The sequence below is a fragment of the Anser brachyrhynchus genome (genome assembly GCF_964034855.1).
Source record: "Anser brachyrhynchus genome assembly, chromosome: 6".
In the NCBI taxonomy this organism is placed as follows: Eukaryota; Metazoa; Chordata; class Aves; order Anseriformes; family Anatidae; genus Anser; species Anser brachyrhynchus.
In genome coordinates, this window is record NC_137700.1 from 21,998,186 (window position 1) to 22,018,268 (window position 20,083).

At 42.7% G+C, this 20,083-nt stretch overlaps 1 protein-coding gene across 23 annotated transcripts in view; it reads left to right on the forward strand.

The window, feature by feature from the left end:
* The window catches only part of PCDH15 (protocadherin related 15), a 539,977-nt gene that overhangs the window by 79,161 nt on the left and 440,733 nt on the right, over positions 1 to 20,083 (forward strand). For 22 of the 23 annotated variants that reach the window (XM_080598442.1, XM_080598431.1, XM_080598457.1 and 19 more), the window contains one exon: positions 14,498 to 14,559. The gene's annotated coding sequence lies outside the window, so the exon portion shown is untranslated. The other variant, XM_080598435.1, reaches the window with a different exon arrangement.

Sequence of the window (20,083 nt, forward strand, 5' to 3'; positions counted from 1 at the left end):
GTTATAAAAGCAAATACTCTATCAGGAACCAAAAGGAACCAAAATATACTGAAAATACCACATGGCTACCCTGTAAGCATATGTTTCTTTTGCTTCTTGAGTGGCATGCAGCTCTGTTCCTCTGTCTCAAACAAGTACAGCAAGGAAGGTTTGGAGGATGAAAAGGATGGCACACATTTTCCAAGGCAGGATTAATTAGAGTAGTGCGTTCCTTGGGATGGAAAAGCACCGAAGGCCTGGGAACTCCCTGGGGGCTGCCAAGAGTGCGTAGGAACAACAGCAAAACTTCTGGAAGTGACTGCAGGCTGTGCCCGGCCAGCAGGACCAGGGAAGTGTCTGCACACTTCTACAGGGCTCATTTACACATGGCCTAGGCTTTGGTTTCTTGTCATTAGAGGATGATACGTTTCCACCTGGGGATGAGTACCAGCGTGGTGTGCCTCCATCCCTCCCTGTTAGAGGACTGAGTGGCATTAAGTGCTTTTGTAACAAAATAAAGATCTGTTCGCCTTTTAAATACATATTTAGGGTTGAAGTATAAGTGAGGGGATCGAACGTAATACCGATGCAAAATCAAGTGGATTTAAGTATGTCTTGAGTATGCTTTGACTGGAAATTAGAAGGCACGTAACCAAAGAGATGAGTGAAATTCTTGAGGGGCTTTCCGAACGCATCTAGGACATGAAAACAGTATTTGTTTACGTTGGACCGATCCCATAGGCTATTATGGATGTTTTTGTGTAACGCATCCAGCCACCTCTGAGTGCTAGCACATCACTTGTATCCTCCGCCACTTCCCATGTCCTGCACTGTACTTTTTGAGGCTTTTGAGCTCATCCCCTTAAGGAGATCATCGTTTGGTAAGTGTGTGTGTTTTTGAAGAATGTTACTTTATGGTGTGCAGTGAATGGAGAAGGCAGACTATGATCTCCTGCAGGACATTTTGCTCTGAACATTAATTCTATGTTTGCCTGCAGTTATTGGGGATTGGTGACCCAGGTGGTCCTTTCCGGCCTCTGTTCTGGTGCACACACTGAATTCATTAGCTGGATTCAAAGCCTACACACTTTGCATTTATCTGAAAGTAGTTGAAAAGCTGTCTTCCCTCAGAGAATAAATCTCTTGCATCTGCACTTGCACTCCTGCCAACTCAGGAAACACACAACTGGCTTTGGAGCACACAGGCACATGCTACGTGAGACGGAGGTGCAGGAGCTGAATTGTAATGCAGCACTAAATCTGGGGCTACCTCAGCAAGGACAGCAGAAACAATAATATATGCAGGTCTCTGCGTAATTCCTTGCATAGGCATACAGTTACAGCGACTCTTCAGAGCTACTGTTAAAACAGAAATTAAAATACACGGAGTGTAAGATCTGCTTGGATGGTCCGTGCACTTTCTTTTGTTTCTTATAACTAACAATAATAGTAAAAATATACTATAGTAATCGAAAGGGTATAATAAAAATATTCAACGTTGGGCAAAAAATCTTCGGGCTTGTACTTGTAGAAACCCAAGGGAGGGATCTGGAGTGAGAATGTCAGCTGTAAAAATGAAAAGGCAAATTAAAAGAAGTTCAAGGAATGTAACATGCACTAGTCATCTGAACTAGCACGTTTTCATAGGGTTTTTTTTTTTAAAGATTTAGAACAGTAGAAAACATTGCCCTGTCCTGTGGCTTGTTGCTGCAAATACAGTGCTAACACCTTTGTCAGGGCTGAAAAAGTCACGAGGACGTGAAAATAGTGAAGAATGAAAGAAAGTTGTAATATGAGTTGATTCTGGGGATTTTGAATACCAACCAAAAACTATACACGTATATAGTAAGATGAAAAGCTGTTGGAAATGGAAGTACCACAAAAACACTGTCACTATTAGTTTGCATATCATATTAGGACCCTAAAGGACAAATAGTCTGGGAGAGCAGATATCCATTAGAAATGGTTGGAAGAGAAGATCTTGAACCGCAGCCAGAACCTACAGATGGAAACTTGAAATAAATAAATAAATATCAACTTAAAAGTAACCACAGTAAATTATGCAGGGGATGCATAATATGTCCTCCATTGCTCAAAGCAGCAAGCAAACATGCTGCTGCTGCATTCAGAGCAAGCTAACTGGTGGAGTAGCTTTGCAGTGAGGTTTGCTAAAAGGGAATTAGAGCCAGCCAGCCTCCTGGGAGTTTGCAAAAGTAATGTCAGGGCTCCTGGAAATAGCACAGACTGCCATTTGCACAATTCTTTTGTTGAAGAGTGTTTTATGCCTCTCATTTTCTGTAACAAGAACTAACTTTGGGACGCTTCATCCTAGATGAATCCTTTAACCTATTGAAGATAAATACAGGAAAAAGGAGAGGGAGGGGATCTGGAAAAACACTTGCATGCATGAACAAAATGGTAAAAGGCGGGTTAAAGCAGAGGGAGTCATCCCAGAATGGCCTCAATGATGGGGTGGCACTAGCTTTAAGCTTTTGGCAGAGTCACCCTGACGATGCACGCTTTCTGTACGGTGTGCTGCCCGGTTTGCTGGGCACGTAGAGCAGCAGGCTGCTTCCAGCTGAGGAGGTCATTCCCCACCCCAGGGAGGTTTCCCTGGCTGAGACACACGAACAAAGGCAGAGGCTCTCCTTCAGGAGTGACCCCACATCAGACGGCTGGTGGCAGCAGCAGAGAACAGGGCGAATGCTCTGCCAAGAGAAGTCACACATCAAAATAGTTTTGGAGGGTTGTTCTTTTTAAGAAACAAACAGCAAAACTCGGGAGAATATTAATGTCAAATCAGCAACTGATAGAGTTTTCCCTTAGAAAGAAAACACACGCTAGCAGCTAGAGTTGATTTAATTGTGCTGATTATGAAATAGAAAACTGTAAACTCATTAGCAGAAGCTTAGTGTGTCAAAATTGCCTGCTGTTCTGCTCTATGAAGAGAATTTAGTATTTGGACAGCAAGGACCAAAAGCCTTGTGTGAGGACAGAAAAAAAAGTGTTTTCCCCATCAAAAATGATGTCCCAGCTTTTGAATACGAATGAGATTTCCCATTTTTTCTCTGGTATTTTTCCACAAAAAGGTGTTTTTCAAACGGTTTTCATAGCAAAATGATAGAATAATTCAGGAGCAGAAAAATGGTCTCCAATCACGTTATCTTCAAATCTGTCAGTCTTAGGCTGGGACATGCCTGTTGTCCCCATTAGCTATAAATCTAGTCCTGTAGGTAGGCATGGAAGTGACTTTTGTAGTAGCACTATGGTATTTCTGTACTCTTCTCCATTCCCTTAATGCTTTCTGTGCTTTCTGCATCCCTGCTGTGCAGTTAGGCAGTACCAAGAAGGTACTTGTATGTTAATTTTCAGCTCTCATATGCTGTGGGGCAAAGCACTGAAATTAGAGAAACTGACCTAGAAATCCTTGTTATTAAATAAACATTTACTTATAATCATTCTGAAGCTTTTGATGTACAAGTGGACTTGCTGGCAAAAGTATGCCATAAACCAAAGAAGTGATATTAACCAAGAGAAAGGGAGCAGACTTTGTGTTTTCAGATGCTAAAAACCAGTGTGAAATTAAGAAATTATTTAAAACCTGCTGCTCATTTGTGAAACGTGGTGTCTGGTGAATTTGTCTGATGTTTTCAAAGAAGGTTTTCATCGGACTCTGAAAAGAATAGCAGTACATAATTGAACTAACCCGATTTAAAGAAGAGGATATGCCGCCTTCTCTGCTGACGGGCAGCATGGCTTGTCTGGGAAGTGGTTTTAGCACCCTGTGGTGCACCCAAATGCATTCATGTCCTCTTTTGAGATGGCAAGGGGGAAATTAAGAGTACCAGGTAACTTTCTAGGGTTTTTCTGGTTTCATTTTTAACACAATGCCTCTCACCATGAGATTTCACTGTTCCTAATGGCAAATTTGCCATCCATAAGCTTGCTTGTATGAGCATAGCAGGGGATCAAGGCCTGACTTGGTGCTGTCCGTCTGTTCCTCCTGCTAACCATGGGGCTTGACTTCTCCAGCCCCAAATTAACCCTATTTCGACAGTGATCTCCTATATTTTCTCCTCTAAACCAATGCCATAAGGAATAAAACATCGGTGCATTGTTGATCAAGTAGCAGCACCAGCAGAGTTTCTTAGATTTCTCTTCCTAAACAGTTTGTATTCTTACAAGTGATAGTACGAGTTTGCTGATAGGCCACATATCTTACTTGAGCATTTCGCATTCATGCACACTGATAGTTATGCTGCAAACACGTGCTTTTGCACATAAATAGGATCATCGTCTGGAGGTAATCCAGTTTACAGATATTCTCCGTTAAGAAACTGCAGGTCTAATCTGAATAGTCTGACTGGAAGCCCCATGCTTTCACTAGCATTTCATCAGTATTGCTCAGATTATCTGCAGATCCTGAACTAATATAAGGCCCCTCTAATAACCCAGATTGTTCCTCCTGCTTTTGCTCTGTAGTTTTATGGAAGCCCCTGCTTCCAAGGTTTCCTTTGCTGTAATGTCACCTATTTATACAGCATGCCTTGGGGAAGTAGTTATTGGGGTTTCCAAGAAGAGGTGCAAGACAAAGGAAGAGGAAGGAAAGTATGTTTTTGTGGGTATTGTAAATTGGTAGAATACAGGTGCCATTAAAGGAATTCCTGCATGGAAGCTAGAGTCAGCCTGAGTGGATTTTGCAGGTTTGGCTTCCAAAAGAGAGCTGGCAGTCAGATCTGGGCTTGCTGCCTGAGACACTGCCTTCATGAAGAAATGGGCACTCCTCTTTGAGTATGATGCTGTTGTATTATTGAGTCCATTATCTGTATATATTTCTGTCCACGCTTCAACAAGATTGATTACTTTGATTTAATATAATTTAGTCTGAGGCCCTGGCGTTTCTTGGTTTAATTCTCCAATGATTATTTACATGGACAGTGAGAAGGACTGCCTGTATTGAAGAGTAAAATATTTCTATAATAAAAATAAATAACAGAAACACTGACCTTTCAGTCCCAAGGAAAGTGTCTGCTTAAGAACTTTACAGCTGCTTGCCTCAGTGCAGACTGGCATTTGCAAGGTTAATAAGTTGGTTATTTGGATGTAAGTCAATACAGAAGGAAAAACAGTCTCAACGGTTATGATAGCAGTCCACTTTTTCATTAAGTGATAGATAATATATAACCATCAGTTATACGTGTCACCATCAGTGCATAGTTTAAATGATGGCTGCTGTTAAGTATCAGTATAGAGGTGAGGTGTGAAGACAGTGAAAATAATGAAAGATTTGATACATTTGATGAGGAGAAAAATGCCAATCAGTGACTTTGCCAATTATGCTTTAAAGCATCTTTGCAACCAACTGTCTGTGTTGATAAGTCAGTATCGTATCTAGGGATTAGAAGCAGGCCTTTGAATATGAGTCATCATGAATTCTAATCAAGATGTGCTAGCATATGATACAGATTTATTTCTTTTTTCTTTATTAGCATTGCCCTTTGAAGAACCTGCATCTTTTCATATGCTTTTCTGATAACCAGAAGGGTCAGCAGTTCCCTCCAACCAGCCATAGCAGCAGGCAAACCGCCCGCACTCCTTGTTCTTTACTTTAGCCTAGGCTTCTTTCAGATCTTCCACAAATGCTTGGAAATTTATTATTGGCATAGTCAGAATCACTGGTGCACACCAACCCTGGTGTGTTTTAACCCAAGGGTACGGCTGCTGGGGGTCTGGAGAAGTCTGCAGGGAGGTCTGTATCCTTTTTTGCATGCAGGCACAGCAGAAACCTAGAGGACAGTTACAAAGTCTTGTACGACATGGAGCGAGGGAGAGGAGCACAAGACCGTGACCTTCCTGATGCTGCTGGTTCCCTGAGGTTAGGATGGATCCATCATTTTGGTTGAGAAGTTCAGCAGTGCTAGTGTAGGCTTTGCTACTATAAATGTAATTGCTTCAGAGTGACACTTAAAAACTTTACAGTCGCTGAAGAGCACACAAATGCCATTAGGAGAATGACAAGTCTGCCTGGATTCAGCTCACAAGGTTCATGTGCTGTGGCAGCGTGGCCCCTCTGAACAATCTCGTACCCTCTTCTTCTCCATCTTTCCATTAGCAGATTTCATTTTTGGAGATCTGGACACGTTGTTACGCCCACTGTTGCTTTTCCGGGCAGATTAAACTGTTTATTTAGAGGCTTCCCAGCTTATCCTATACTTCTGACACTCAGGGACCAGTGACTAATTCAGAGTGGGCGTTTTATTAAATGTGAGTGCTTATAAAATCACACTGACTGCAAGACCCATTGCTTCTGACTTTATGGTCACTGCAAACCCTGTTTTTGCAACCACGGTTTGCCTTCATTGAGCTGACAAACTTTTAATCCTTACATGGGTAGAGATCAGAAAATATTTGTTGGTGTTCTGCTGTTTCACGTTTCTAAACACATGCAGCCCTGTCTGTACAAGAAACTGTTCCAAATCAAGCTAGAGCTGAGACAGAGCATACCATTTTTCTTGCATCCCACAAAACTTTAAATGTGATATTTCTGAAATTGTGTGTATGGAAAGGTTGGAGTGCCAGCCTTTCATCTTTTCTTGTGGTGCTTGAACAAGGCAGCAGGCGTGGAGCTGAGATGGATAACTCTTTCCCTGTGCCCTGCTCATGGGTTGTGTGTTTGAGAACATTGCCTTTGGCTATCTCTGCCAAGTTCAAATGCTGTCATCCACACGAGGAGACATCACTGCCTGCCCATCTGCAGGAGTTAGCAGTAATGACTTGGCCTGCAACACTGAAACTTCTCAAGGATGCTTCCTTCGTGCAGACTCAGCTCCCTCCTCGGGTGCTCTGGAGCCTCCTTTTGGACCATGTTGGCATTGCTCGTGATGGTACGTGTACTGGGCTCTGTCCCCTTGCAAAGTGAGCGATGCCAAGCTCTGGCAAGGCCACCTCGTGTGCCTCCCCACTGACAGGTGTTGGGGAAATCCTGCCTCAGATTCATTCCAAAGGTAGCCCTGAACGTTTACCAGAATTGGGACATACTTTACTTGCCCTTGTCTTAAAGCTGCTATTAAGGACAGAAAAGAAGGAACTGAATACATTTGCTAGTTATGTGATAGGTCTTTTGGGACATTCCCACACTTTGATAAATCCAGGCTGTCCCCATACCCAACACTGGAACTCTTAGAAAAAGAGCATGTAGAGTGCATATATATTAATCTGCTTTAAAATTCTTGGCAAGCCTCCATCCCGAGTACCAAGGCAAAGCCAACACCATCTCCTTCTGTCCCCGGGACCTGCAAGTCAGCAGAGTGAAGCAGCCCACTGGCTTTTATTAGACAGTGTGCACTTGGCATAACAGCCAGGTCAGATGCCAAGTTTGGGAGAGCAGTAGCTCAGCTCTTGTTTGAGTAATGGACTGAATGCCTTGTCTGAATTGCCTTGATTGTCCTCCAGGGAAACATGACCTCGACAGTGAGGTCCATATTGCTGCATCTCAAAGAAAGAGGTACTTCCTTGGAGGTCACTAGTTTTTCAGGGTAGCAGTGGCAGTGTCCACCAGTTTGTTTCGATTTCCAGGGCTAAAGCAATATGGCTTAGGAACCGGAGAGGTCACATCTGTGCTATCCCCACAGTACATGGATAAGTACTTTCCTGATAAGGTGCCTTCACAGCAAAGAGAAAAAACTGATCTTAAAATTCCTTTTATCCCTGGTGGGGTTTTTGTTTTGTTTTTGTTTGTGGGTTTTTTTTGGTGGTTGTTGTTGTTTTCCTGTGGGAAAACTAGCCTTGAAACAATCTAATTTATGACATTCCTTCTCTGTAGTTTTAAGAGTTGGTGCCCTAAACACTTCTGCTCCAGCTTGATTTAGGAAGGAAGTCTTCAGCATATGCGGTGATGAATTGCCTTAAAACATGGCCAGGCCCCCTCCCTTGCCCTGCCTGATGTACGGGGCATCCCTGCTTCCTCCTCCTCCTGTGCTAAAAGCACCGTCCTTCCAGGATGCAGCGATTTGGTGAAACCTCCTTCATCCTTTATGCTGAAAACAGTGCTGTGGAGTAAGAGTTATCTCCGTCTGTGCTGTGCTTTAAAAGCAAGCCAAGCTCAGACAATTGCACTGAGGTTAGAGGAAGAAACCATGAAGTTCTGCTTCAGACACTGAAATTCAGTGGGCTGAAATAAAATATATCTTAATTTTGGTTTTGCTGTATAATCTACATCAACCCCCCTGAAGTTGCTGGTGCTTTACTTTCTGCGTATGAGTACTTTTACTCTACTGATTTATTACTTTTCAAGCAGAAGCTAGTATACCTGTGACTGAGTTACCTTTGAATTTTAACCTCAGATCAGCCTCTAGTGAACAGGCTTCCTAACTAAAGCACTTTCAACAGTACATCTTTATTATGACCCAGTCAGAGGATACAGAAATCACGGAGCTGCAAATGTATGAGAGAGACTGTCAGGACTTGGCTTGCTCTGATGATGATTTCCATAGACTTTTTTTTCCTTTTTTTTTTCTTTTTACTCTACCAAAAATGGTAAAATATTTTTATCATTGGTATATTTCTGCTTAGATGAAAGTTCTTGCTATAATGATACCGAACATCTGCAAATCGCAAGGCTTGCTCCCTTCACCTTAGATTGCCACATTCCTCCTTTTAGCTGCATTACGAGGTTATGGCCCCATCAGGTATCAAGTGCTAGTCCTACAAAATTAATTCAACAGACCTCGAGGTTTCTGAGGGTCAGATAATACCGCTGGTTATAAACCCATGGAGTACCCCACTGCACACACACAGCTTCTTCCTGACATGATGCGAGATAAAAACTGCTGAGGCTGTGAAAACACTCAGTCTAGTTGTCCGTGAACAAAAAGTGCACCATATATTCATGATTTCAGGGTTTCTCCCAAAGCATTTAATTGTTGTAAGAGAATTTCCACATCCTAGATTAGTGACTGTCAACAAGAAGCAGTGACACCAAAGAACCTGAGCGCTTCAGCCACCTCCATAAAATGTGTAAGTGCTGATGGCTGGAAGCAGCTTGCTGAGACTGTGTTGTGTGGCTGCCACTAGGATTGGCATTGGGATCCAGCTAGGCTATTAGTTTTAAAGAGAAATAAGTTATTGCAAGAATTTTATGCGAGAAGAAAAATCTCCCATCTCTCAACCTCATTTATTTTCCTGAAGGAACACGTAGTAGCAACCATTGCAACACAAAGACAAATTGAATATGCAGGTAGTTAATTTAACATCTCATTCAACATGTCCCGCTGTCCTTTTTTTCCTTTCTGATTTCTCAGGAGTGTTTGAAATGCTAAAAGGCAAAATAGACCCAAATAAAACATGAACAGAAAACACTTGAAAAATAAAATGGGTAAAGGCATCATTGTCATTGAAGGTGACAAAGTGCAACTGGAAAATGATATTTTCCATGCTTCCGCTAGCCCTGTTGGAAGGTTCTGCCATGATAGATAGCACTGCTTTTAGGACAAAACGTAACTTTTTCTGAACAGATAGAACTTCTGCAACAATTGCAATTTTTTGTTTTCTTACAGACATGGGATAAAGAAAGGCACAACTGTGACTCATCAGTAAAGCAGGATACGAACTCATATGCCTAAAAGCTACCTTACACATCAGACTCTTTCAGATTTAGATTGCTGCTTTGTAACATATTTTTTTCGGAGCCAGCAGCACTGCTGCCATCATCTTAACCCTTTTGCAGGCTTCTTGCTTCTGCCGTGTTCCTTTGTCCCTTGCTTGCCTGCCATCAGCTTCAGCAGCACCTCTGAGGAGAGCAAGTAGGGCCAGGTGCTTCAGATGCTGACTGTTGAAAGGGAGAGACATTGAAAAGGAAAGAAATTTTGTCTTCTTAGAATAGAGTTATATCAATTTCCTATTACGTGTTCACATTTTCTGTTTCACCTAAGTCAAGGTATACCATATGTATCGAGTAGAACCAAAAGGACAGAGGTGAGTTAACTGTACTTGCAGTATGAGTGCAATGTACGTTTCCTCCTCCCTTTCTCACACACAGATGTAAATCTTGGTAGGATTTACCTGGCCATTGTTTTATTTATTAAGCTGCAACAGCAATTTTGTGCTTTCTTGGCCTTGGCCAGTTTGCTCCAAGTGCATGTCCTGCTTCCTCGGAGAGGTCTGCCAGCAGCTGCAAGGTCTTTATGGACAGACTGAAAAATGAAACACGAGCAGAATTTAATCGGGGGCTAAACTCAAGTTATGTATAAATAATCTCAGTTTGGGCAAGATAGGATGGTCGTTCTATTTACTTACATTGATAGAAATGTTTCGAATTGCATCTGAAGTGGTATTGCAGCTTTTTTCAGGCTGTGGGCAGGCAGGGTTTTTGGTAATTCGGGTAGGTAAAGCCATCTCTGTTTGCTTTTATCACCCTTGCAGGTTCTGTTGTATTAAGCTCAGAAGTCTGGTATTTTTCTGCCATTCACAGTTACTTTCCTTTGTAAATAATTCCTCTTTATAACACTTTAATGAATGTGATTGTTGTTATTCTTGCAGTCTTTATTCACAGGATGCATTTTGCAAATCCCTTAATACTCCTGTTGTTGCTGAGTGCTGTTAGAGTGCTCTCCCTCTGTCTGTAAGCTCAGTGCCCAGGACTGGGCGCCTTGCCTCGCTGGGGAACACCACTCCAGAGCAGAGTCTGAATTTTCTTCCTGCACTGGGTGGATGCCGCTCCAGCCGAGTTCTGGTTTGTCATTCCAGTATTGCTGTGATGCTCTGTGGTCTCCCCAGTATTTCTGCTCATTGCCGAGCAGCTCCATCCCCGTGCTGTACCTGTGCCATACGCAGGTGGTTTCTTCTTCTTGTGTGGAGGACTGGATGCTTGTCCATCTTTGCTTGCCAGCTGATGCATGGGGTCTCCCATGTGGTTTTCTGGTTAGGGAACCATATCTAAATTAAGCCAAAAACCACAACAGAAACCTGAATGTGAATGAACTAAGTTCTTGTAGACTTGAATTGTGAAATGCCTTCATTTGGATGCCAGAGTTGTTCTTTTTTATTTCTGTTGATTTTCGATAAAGTTTTCTCTTAATTATCCACTGTTTTCTAGTTGAAGTAAAATAGTGACAGTGAGAGCTCATTCTAAAAAAAATAAAATAAAATTGAAAGAAAGGACAACCTCATTGAGCAAATTGCTTCAAATACACCTCAGCACTGTCCAAGCTCCTAGGCTCCACTTCACAGCACAACCAGCTTTGTGAAGAGGTAGGGCCAGTGCAGAGGGGGGGAATTCCAGCTGTGTCTGAAAGCAGGGGTGAATACAGAGTCAGGCAGTGACCAGGTTACCTCGCTTTCCTCCTGGGGCTGGCAGCAGGACGCCGGTAGTCTGCAGGTTGGGTAAGCTGAGATTTTCTCAGTGCATTCCCCCAGTCCTGATGTAGAGGCTCTCGCCAGGTTGCTCAGTAGCATGTACAGGTGCCCAGGTAATTTCTGAATACAACACGCATTTTGATTTCAACTGTAAATCATAGTGCCTGAAGGCAGAAGTCCATTTTGCTCTAATTAAAGATTCAGGGCAATAGCACTGATGGTGGAGAGGGAACATGAAGCCTTACCTGTTCCAATTAAGCTAACTCTTATTTTCCAGTTTTTATTTTTGGTTTTTAATTAGCATAATGACTGTGCTTACCAGGAGCTTCTCAATGTACTTGCTAACGAGATAAAGTCAGAAAATAGATTTGGGATTATTTCAAAGTTCTGGATTAAATGTTTCAGTGTTTTAGTGATTTACCCCCTCCTCACTACGCTAGTAGTAGGTTCACAGGAGCCTTTCTGATTTGCCAGTGACCTGCGTAGCCAGATTGCTTTCTGCAGTAATTCAGCTTTATTGCTATAGTATTATTTTACCTAATTTTCTGCATAACCAGATGTGCAAGAAATCTGAGGCAAAAGACCATGAAATGGAGCAAATATGCCTGAGTATTGCCAGCTGGTGCGTTTTTCCCTGTACGAGCAGGGTTGCAGCAGTGGCTGGAAGAAGTCCCTGGCGTGATGGAGAAGGAAGAGGAAGAAAGGAGAAGGCAGGAGCTTGTGCCTTGGGCATTGAAACATCTTTCTGCAGCTGCCTAAGCAAACGACTCCAGGTGTAAAAAGTGTGTTACAAACAGCAGTGACAGCAGCCAGAAATACCAACCTGTGCAAAAGCAACTGGTCAGGATGGGTTTCATTTCTTGAGACATGGTCTGAAAAGTGCTGCCTTAGGATGGGAAGGGCCCAAAGGGTCTGCATCAGGAAAGTCTCATCTGCTGTAGGCCTCATCTTCCTAGCCTGAAGAACAGGTCCTCACAGTGCCTTCAGCTGCAAGCCCTCACACTAATAATGTTTTGTAATGAGCCAGAGCGAGTCTAGGTTTGTGGTTTTGTGCAAAGTCTTTGTTTGAGACGTAACCTTTTGTATTTACTTGTTCAGTTGAAATGAAAGTTTCTGTTGCATTAATGCTGGAATGCATTACAGCATTTGGATTACTCCCGGAGGAGCAAACCATAAGCAAGTCGTTTCAAAGAATCCAGCTTCTCTTAGTTTATATTCAATTACATGGTTGTTTTCCAGGGTGAAAGAGAGGATAGTTGTCTGTGCTACTTTTATGGCCACTTTCTTTAATCTGCTTGTGGAGGGCGCTTTAATTCTACCCAGGCAGTTTGTTTAGTTTGCAGAGGCCTGTATGCCTGGGGTGGGGAGTTGCTGGCTCCCACTCAAACAAACGATTTTTGTAAGCAGGGCTGTATATAACTGAGATTACAGACCAGCAGAAGCATTCTTAATTGTGCCTCCTGTACGTCCCTCTCCTTGTCCACTTTGCAGAACAGCGCGTTTCTGCGTGCTGTGGGGAAGGTGATGCCCAGCGTCCCTTGTGGTTTCCAGCCTGAGGTGTGCTCTTTCACCTCAGAAGCAGTGCTGCCACTTGTTTTAGGAGCACAGCCTGGACGTGATGTAGATTACCTCCGAGATGGAATGAGCGACCCTCCTGGCATGCACTAGTCAGGACTGCCCCGCCCCTCATGCTTAAATTGTGGATTCATCCTCTCATCCCTTCTTTGTTCTTTGTGGTCATCAGGAAATAATTTCTCAAGCCATCTGGATTTCTGTTTAATCTTTTTGAAGAGCTCTTATGGGTAACTTGAGAAAGTATAAAAACTGCATAGCAAAATAGGAGCGACCTCGTGCCGAATGGAAGATCTTGTGAAGAATGCCATGCAACCTATTTTAACTTTAAAGAAGAAAAATTCCACTTCCAAAACATCCTGAACTAGCAGCACTTCTATCCTCCTTAATTTCTGTGTACCATGTCATTCTGCTGGTGTGTGCAGCAGTAGGCATCTTTACTCGCTGACGAAGTTGTAACAGTATCTATGATTTGCCCAGGGCTGTCATGACCCAAAGCTGCTGCTCCAAAGCCTTGCCACGCATCTCTTTCTTCTTGTTGACCCTTTTTGAGCTAGTTTTTTTTTTTTTTAAATTCATGATAGATTCTTCCTTTCCTTTTTTGTTTGCTTCTGTCAATTATTTTCATTTTTGACTTTTTGCTTTTGTGCATTGCACTACCTGTTTCCTTCTACAAAAGGAAGTCCAGAGGTAGAGCACTATCTGCAGGAGAGTGATATTTCCCGAGAGAAAGGAAATTCCTCCAGGCTACCTCAGTAAGGCAACACATAACTTCTTCCTTTCACGCTGACATTTGACTCCATAGTAACGTGGTTAATGTTTTGCAGACTTTTAGGGGAGCATTAGTGAAAAGTATCAGTGAGGATATGTCCCAGAGCACTTGATTTTATTTCTGTAGTTGGAATATAGTTATTTTCTGGCTGTAGAGCTATATAATGTGTTATTTTCTCACCATTTTTTCAATTACTTCAGACTGACATGTAGCTTCGGGCCTTAATTTTTTTCCAGGCATTTGCTAAAGGGGGTTGCATATTTCTATCTGCTTTAGTGGATGTGTGCAGATGTGGGCTTTGTGAGTAAACTGCAGTTTAGTTGGCTTTGAAACTAATTCAGTCAAATCTGTTTTCCTTTCTGGCTTTTAAACCAGGTGTTTTGTAAGTTCACGTTACCAGCCAAAGTGGTCCTCTCACTAGCATGGCTGTCTGTGCCTAGATAGTCCTTTTCTTTCAATGTCAGTTCCACTTCACAACAGTAATGATGTTTCTATACAAGTGTCTTTGCTCTACACATCAGAACTTACTAAATATAAGAAGCTTTGTGATAAGAGAAAATAGCTTGAGTTGCTGCTCAGTTTTGTCTGAGAATTTTAGAAAAAAGATTAGGAGGGGAATAAGGGACCTTCAAAAACATATCTGGTGCGTGGAGTTTGGCAAGAAGTCAAATGGCTTTTTGCAGTCTCCTCACTCCTTTGCCACTTGCATGCATTATTTGTTCTTTCAGGATGGGACAGAAAGTGTAAATATTAGCAAAATTGTTTAGTTGCATTCTGTTAAATGAGAAAGAATAACTTTTTCCCAATTTTTTGTCCCTTTAGGACATCACTCAAAGACATTGCAGCAAACTTCGATGGAGCATGAAGAAGGCTCAGAAGTTCACGTAAGTCTGTATCTTCACAAATGCAAATGACAAAAGCATCTGTTACCTCGCTAGCTCTTTTCAGTGTAAGAGAACTCATACAACAGAAACCACTGATAGAAAGGGAATGACAAGACTGTGGAGACAGGAGGCACTAACATTAATGAACAAGGTTAAAAATAATGTGACAGGTAAGAATTACTTGTCAGTGTCTTTGACTTTTGGGGAGCAGTGACAACTTGCATCACCCAGGAGTCTAGATAGAGCTCTAATACACCACTGACTTCCTGTTCATGGTTTCTTTGTTTTTTTGGGGGGAGTTGTTTTTTTCCTTTTTGCACTCAGCAAGTGTCAGAGCACAGCAACGATGGGGCCTTGCTGGGGACCAGCGCAGTGTGCTGTCCCACCACCCCAGTGAGGGCAAGCCAGGGGGCCTGCAAGGTGCGTTAGTGCCCATGGGGCCCTGACATCACCTGTTAACATACACATTTTCAGGCATTATTTTGTTGCACTCTCAGCTATTTGTGTTTGTAGATGCATTAACACCTGTTCTGCATTCCAAAAATAAGCAGGGCATTAACTCACCATGAGGACAGCTCTGCCTGTGGTAATTGCATAGCTAACTTCTGAGTCACACAAAGGTTGGTAAAGCCATAAAAAGTTACTAAAGCATAGCTGAAATAATGTAATGGTGGGCTGGTGCTGTATTGATTGCTATTCTTACTGGGCCATATAAGGTAAAGTATATTGTATCTATTCTCCAGTTTTTTTCTGTTGTGCCTAAATCAAGTTTTATCCTAGAATTTACATTTTCCTTGGGTAATGGGTTAATTGTATATCCTACCATGAAATGAATAATGAAGCTATTAGCAGCATGCCTGAATCTGTGTCCAGTACATGCATGAAAATCAAAGAGGAGTTATATGAGACTACATTATGCTGTAGTTCTTGTTTACTAGACTGTGTTTTCCTTTTGTTTTGGCTTAGTGTGACTTTCTGAAGGAAAAGAAGTACTTTGTTTGCCTGTGAGCACCATGGAAAAAAGATGGCCTGCTGCATTTTCTAGCTTAGTTGCAAGAAAGTGATTTCTGCTTAATGAAGTAAATGACTGGGGAAATGCATTGCTGTAAGGTCTGTCAGTGCAAACTGCAGCAGAGCGTAGGATTTGGGGCTGGGGAAATCCCATTGCGTTAATCCATAAATCCATAGAATTACCTAGAAGGCTTTCAATGCAAGGGAATAATTAGAGGAGATCCCAGTTTTTAATATTGTATTTAACATTTCTGGCTATTTCTGGTACTTTATTTTCTTTTATTCACTGCCCTCTAGAGGTCTTGCAAATGGAATTAGATGAAGGGAAAATAATATTGCAGCAATGACCGTCTCTGGCTGGTGCTGCTGTGCACTGGCTTGTACAATCTTTTAAGATAATTGCAGAGGTGCTCCTAGAGCTGAATGATGTTTTTCCACATTCACTAGGAAGGAAAAAAATATTTACAGAAGGAGGAATTCAGGTTTTAACACAGCGACTGGCAATGCCAGCTCATGTGACTACAAAAGGTATTGCATGATGTTTCACGTAAGAGCATGCCTGCTTTGCTACAGCTGGTAAAATGGCAAAATGTGAGCAGTGCATCAGATGTTTGACCATTTATCCCTTTTAACATGTTCGTGTTAAAAGCAGTTTTCAGGGGAGAGATCATTTTTATATATATGAGGTGCAGAAATGCTTCTGAACCTGTTGCTCGTGCTCTCAGCAAGAGCACGGTGAGGCCTGGTGTCCCGGCAGCTCTGTGTCTCCTGCCTGGGCCCTGGGTTCCCTCACAAGGCACCAGCTTGGGGCCGTTCCCTCTCCCGGGGAGTCAGAACAACTACCTCGTTAGCAGATGTCATCTAACGAACACTAAGTGTAACCCACAGCCTTGGAGGGATGTTGGGGAACAGCTCTCCTCTGCCTGGCTGCCTGCTCTCAGGAATGGTTTGCGTCTCCAAAGCTTTGACACCGCCACCCAAAATCTTTGGGGAAGGACACACGGGCAGTAGCATGGGGTGGTTAAGAAAGCCTCGCTTCTTGGAGAAACCCAGCTGAAAGTGGAAATGCCATCTTTAAAGTATGGCAAGACTTCAGTACAAGTTTTGTTGCATGGACTTGGTGCATCATAGGGTGACACAGTTGGTGCTGGGCCCTGACATCCACTGACAGGTACAGGAGAGTTTGTGCAGACTGACTCGAGCTTGGTCCCCTTAGGTGGCTGGACTGCGGCTGCAGAAAGACAAGGACTCTCCTGGATTTCAGAGTTTTATTCTCCAGGAATCCAGTTTTTGTGCTCCTAGACCTTGCTGCAGTGCAAACCACCATGCAGTGAGGTGGGAACGATGATGATGGTCACTTCAGAAGTGGGCGTCTGGCCTGAACTGCAGCACTCCTGCAGGGACATCCTTAATATATCAGCATCTCTGTCCTAAACAGGAATGAGATTATTCATGGATCTCTGATGCAGTAATTACATAGCTTCTGTAGATTTATGTATGATACTTATCTCTGTGATTTGTCTCTCCTGTGTACATCCCTAAATTTATTTTCCCTGTTCAAGATACAGTTATAGGTAGTTTTATAGACTCTGAAGTTTGAACTTCAGTTGAATTGTATCCCAGCACTGGGCAATTCCTCCCCAAAGAGAATTTGTTCCTAAATTATACTCCCAAACAGAGAGAAATCTTGTCAGCTATTGCAAGTGTACAGAGGCACAAGAAAAGCCACGGAGATAAGTCGGCCTGGCTCTACACCGGTGCCTGCTGCCTGTGTGGGCACCCAGAATTAGTCAGCACTTTTTGAAACTTAGTTGTGGAAGATGAATATGGAAAATGAATTTACACAGATCTGCAGCTTTGCATTATTCTTCCTAATTTTCCGGTTGATTGGGGATTTGGTGCATCACAGAAGGATTTCTCTTCCTTGGTGTCAGAGTCTTGGAGCGCAAATAAGCCATTGCAAATTGTCACTTACAGCAAAATGTTTTATTATTGATGAGATTTTTGAGATTTAACAAGGAAGGAGCTCTGAAGCATTTGCCTTCTTATAGGAGCTTTCGGTCACAGTAATGAGTATAAGAAAAGTGTAAAATATCCAGAGAGAATTCCTCAAGAGAACTATAGGTAATAAGAGTATGAAAAGATAAAGAGGTCAGATGGGTACATTTAGGATGTAGGCAAAAATAGGGAAGGAGATTAGCGGTCGTGAGTTGTAGACCCTTTGGGAGAAGAGGAAAATAATCTTCTGTTCTTTCTTCAGTGTTTTCCCACATACCAGGCCTTCCCGTCAGCAGCTGCTGTTGGAAGGTGCCTGCCTGCTGTTCTCTCCTTCCAGCCTCTCGATGCTCCTCTGTCTGACCCTGTGCACTGTCAGTGCCAGGGGAGATCAGCTCCCAAATGCTGCCGCTGCTTTCTGTTGCCTCCTGGAAGCTGTTTGTGCATGCCCAGCCTTCCTGTTGTCAGTGAGGAGCCCACTGCCATGCTCCAAATGATGATCATTGCGATATCTGGCGGGAAGCATCCTGCTTTTATTACTGCACAAATGTGGTCTAGCTCGCTGAGGGTAAATGCTGGGAGGTGGTAATTTTGCTGTGTGTTAGCGTTAGCCTGAAAGGGTCTTCCAATAACACAGCAACTTTAAGGCAGAGCAGGACAAAACAGGTAGTACCTGTTAATTGCAGTCAATTTGATTTTTGGATCAGAACTTATTTCTGTAGTCAGCAGTTTAAGGACTAACTTTGTCTTTGGTTTCCCTGGGTGATTCTCAGTAGAGGTACCCTCTCTCAGCTGCAGTGCTCTCACCATTAATTACACCTGCGATGCCTTTCCTTTATAGCTCCTTCTCTGCGAGCCTGAGTGTAATGGCAGGGTAGTATAACTCCTAATGCTTTCATTAAGAGACACAACAGAGGCAGCCTGAAAGCAGTTACCTGTGCTGAACAGCGAACTCATGAAGAACCTCGCCATGCAACTGCGAAGTAGTAAACTGGCGATTGTGGCCCATTTTCTGTAAGTAGGGCCATTACAAAGCCATCGCTGTAGTGGCAACAAGCTGATGCCTTGGCAGTATCATCCCAGCACTCTGTGTTTGGATGTGTTATGCTCGCAGAGGTACTGAGCATACAAGTGCCTGTAGGAGAGAGAAGGGCATTGCTGTGCACTTGTTGGAACACACTGGGTGCCCTGGAATGATGTACAGTACCCCTGCCTTTGCTTACATGTTTCTTAATATATGCTGATCTAGGATTTAAAAAAGAAAGCTTTGTAGTTTCATATCTATTTCTTTATGCAGTGAAATAGAATACATCAGGAAAATACTCCTAAATCCCTAACCTCTGGGAACTGATACCTCCTTAGTGAATCTTTGTTTAATATCAAAACAGAGTGCTAACTAGTGCCAGTATTGCCTGTCTCACTCAGCCATTGATGCTTTTTTGTTTTGTTCCATTTTCACTAGGTAATGCTTCAGTTAATACCTAAATACACAACTTGTCACATCACTGTTGCAGGTTATCCAGGATGCTCAGCAGGGAACCTGTAGGCAAGGGGAGGGGTGGTGCCCCCAGTGTAGACAGAAATAACAACTTGGCAGGCTAGCCAGCAGCGTAAAAAGTTGACCTGCCCGATGAGCTTTCAGTGCCGTGGATGCAGAGTGACTGCAGGTATTAGTACATTCGCGAGGGCTCTCATTTATTCTCAGCTGCTGTAGAGACAGAAATAAAAAGCTCCCAATACTGGGTCTGAAATGGGATTATATCTGGATAAGCTGTTTCTCTTTCATTACCATTTTAAGTGTCTGCTTTTCTATCGGTTCTCTTTGATTGGTATTTAAAAATGGTACTGGATTGTTTACCTTGATGGAGACTGAGATAATCCCTAGACTACTTGAATGACTTGAGTATTTGGAGCAATTTCTCAGAGCAGAGTATTGGCTGCATTGATTTGTCTGGAATCAAAGAGAGGGTTTTTCCTTTTTTAAATCCAAATGGGAGACGAATTCTAGTGAGGTTGGTTTATTTATTTTTATTTTATTTTTTCGCAAGTCAGCTTTTCTGCTCCCTGATTTCAACCCTCTTGTGTGTATAGGACCAATGTATTCAATGCAGCATTCGCTGATTTCTCTCCCCATTTGCTGTTCAATACCTTGGCTGCAATTGCTAATGAAATTGCCACTTAGTACTTGCAACATTGGTGACTTCTGTGGTCATTATCAACTTGGCAGAGATTACCTAACTAGAAGGAGGTGTTTCCTGTAACTTGGCAGTCTTGAAATGGTCCCTGCTCCAGGAGGGCCAGCCTGGTGACATGCCCTACCTGCTCTCAGTAGCCCCAGCAGCAGTCCAAAGTGCCTAGGGTATATTTGGGAAGGGCTTTCATTTATAACACTGTAGGAATTTTGCAAGTTGTCTTAGATTCTGAATAAGGCAGACTTAGTAAGTAGTTCGAGGATGAAAATACAGAGTTACACAATTTACTTGGATAATTCCTTCTGCAACTTTGCAGGTGCTGCAAA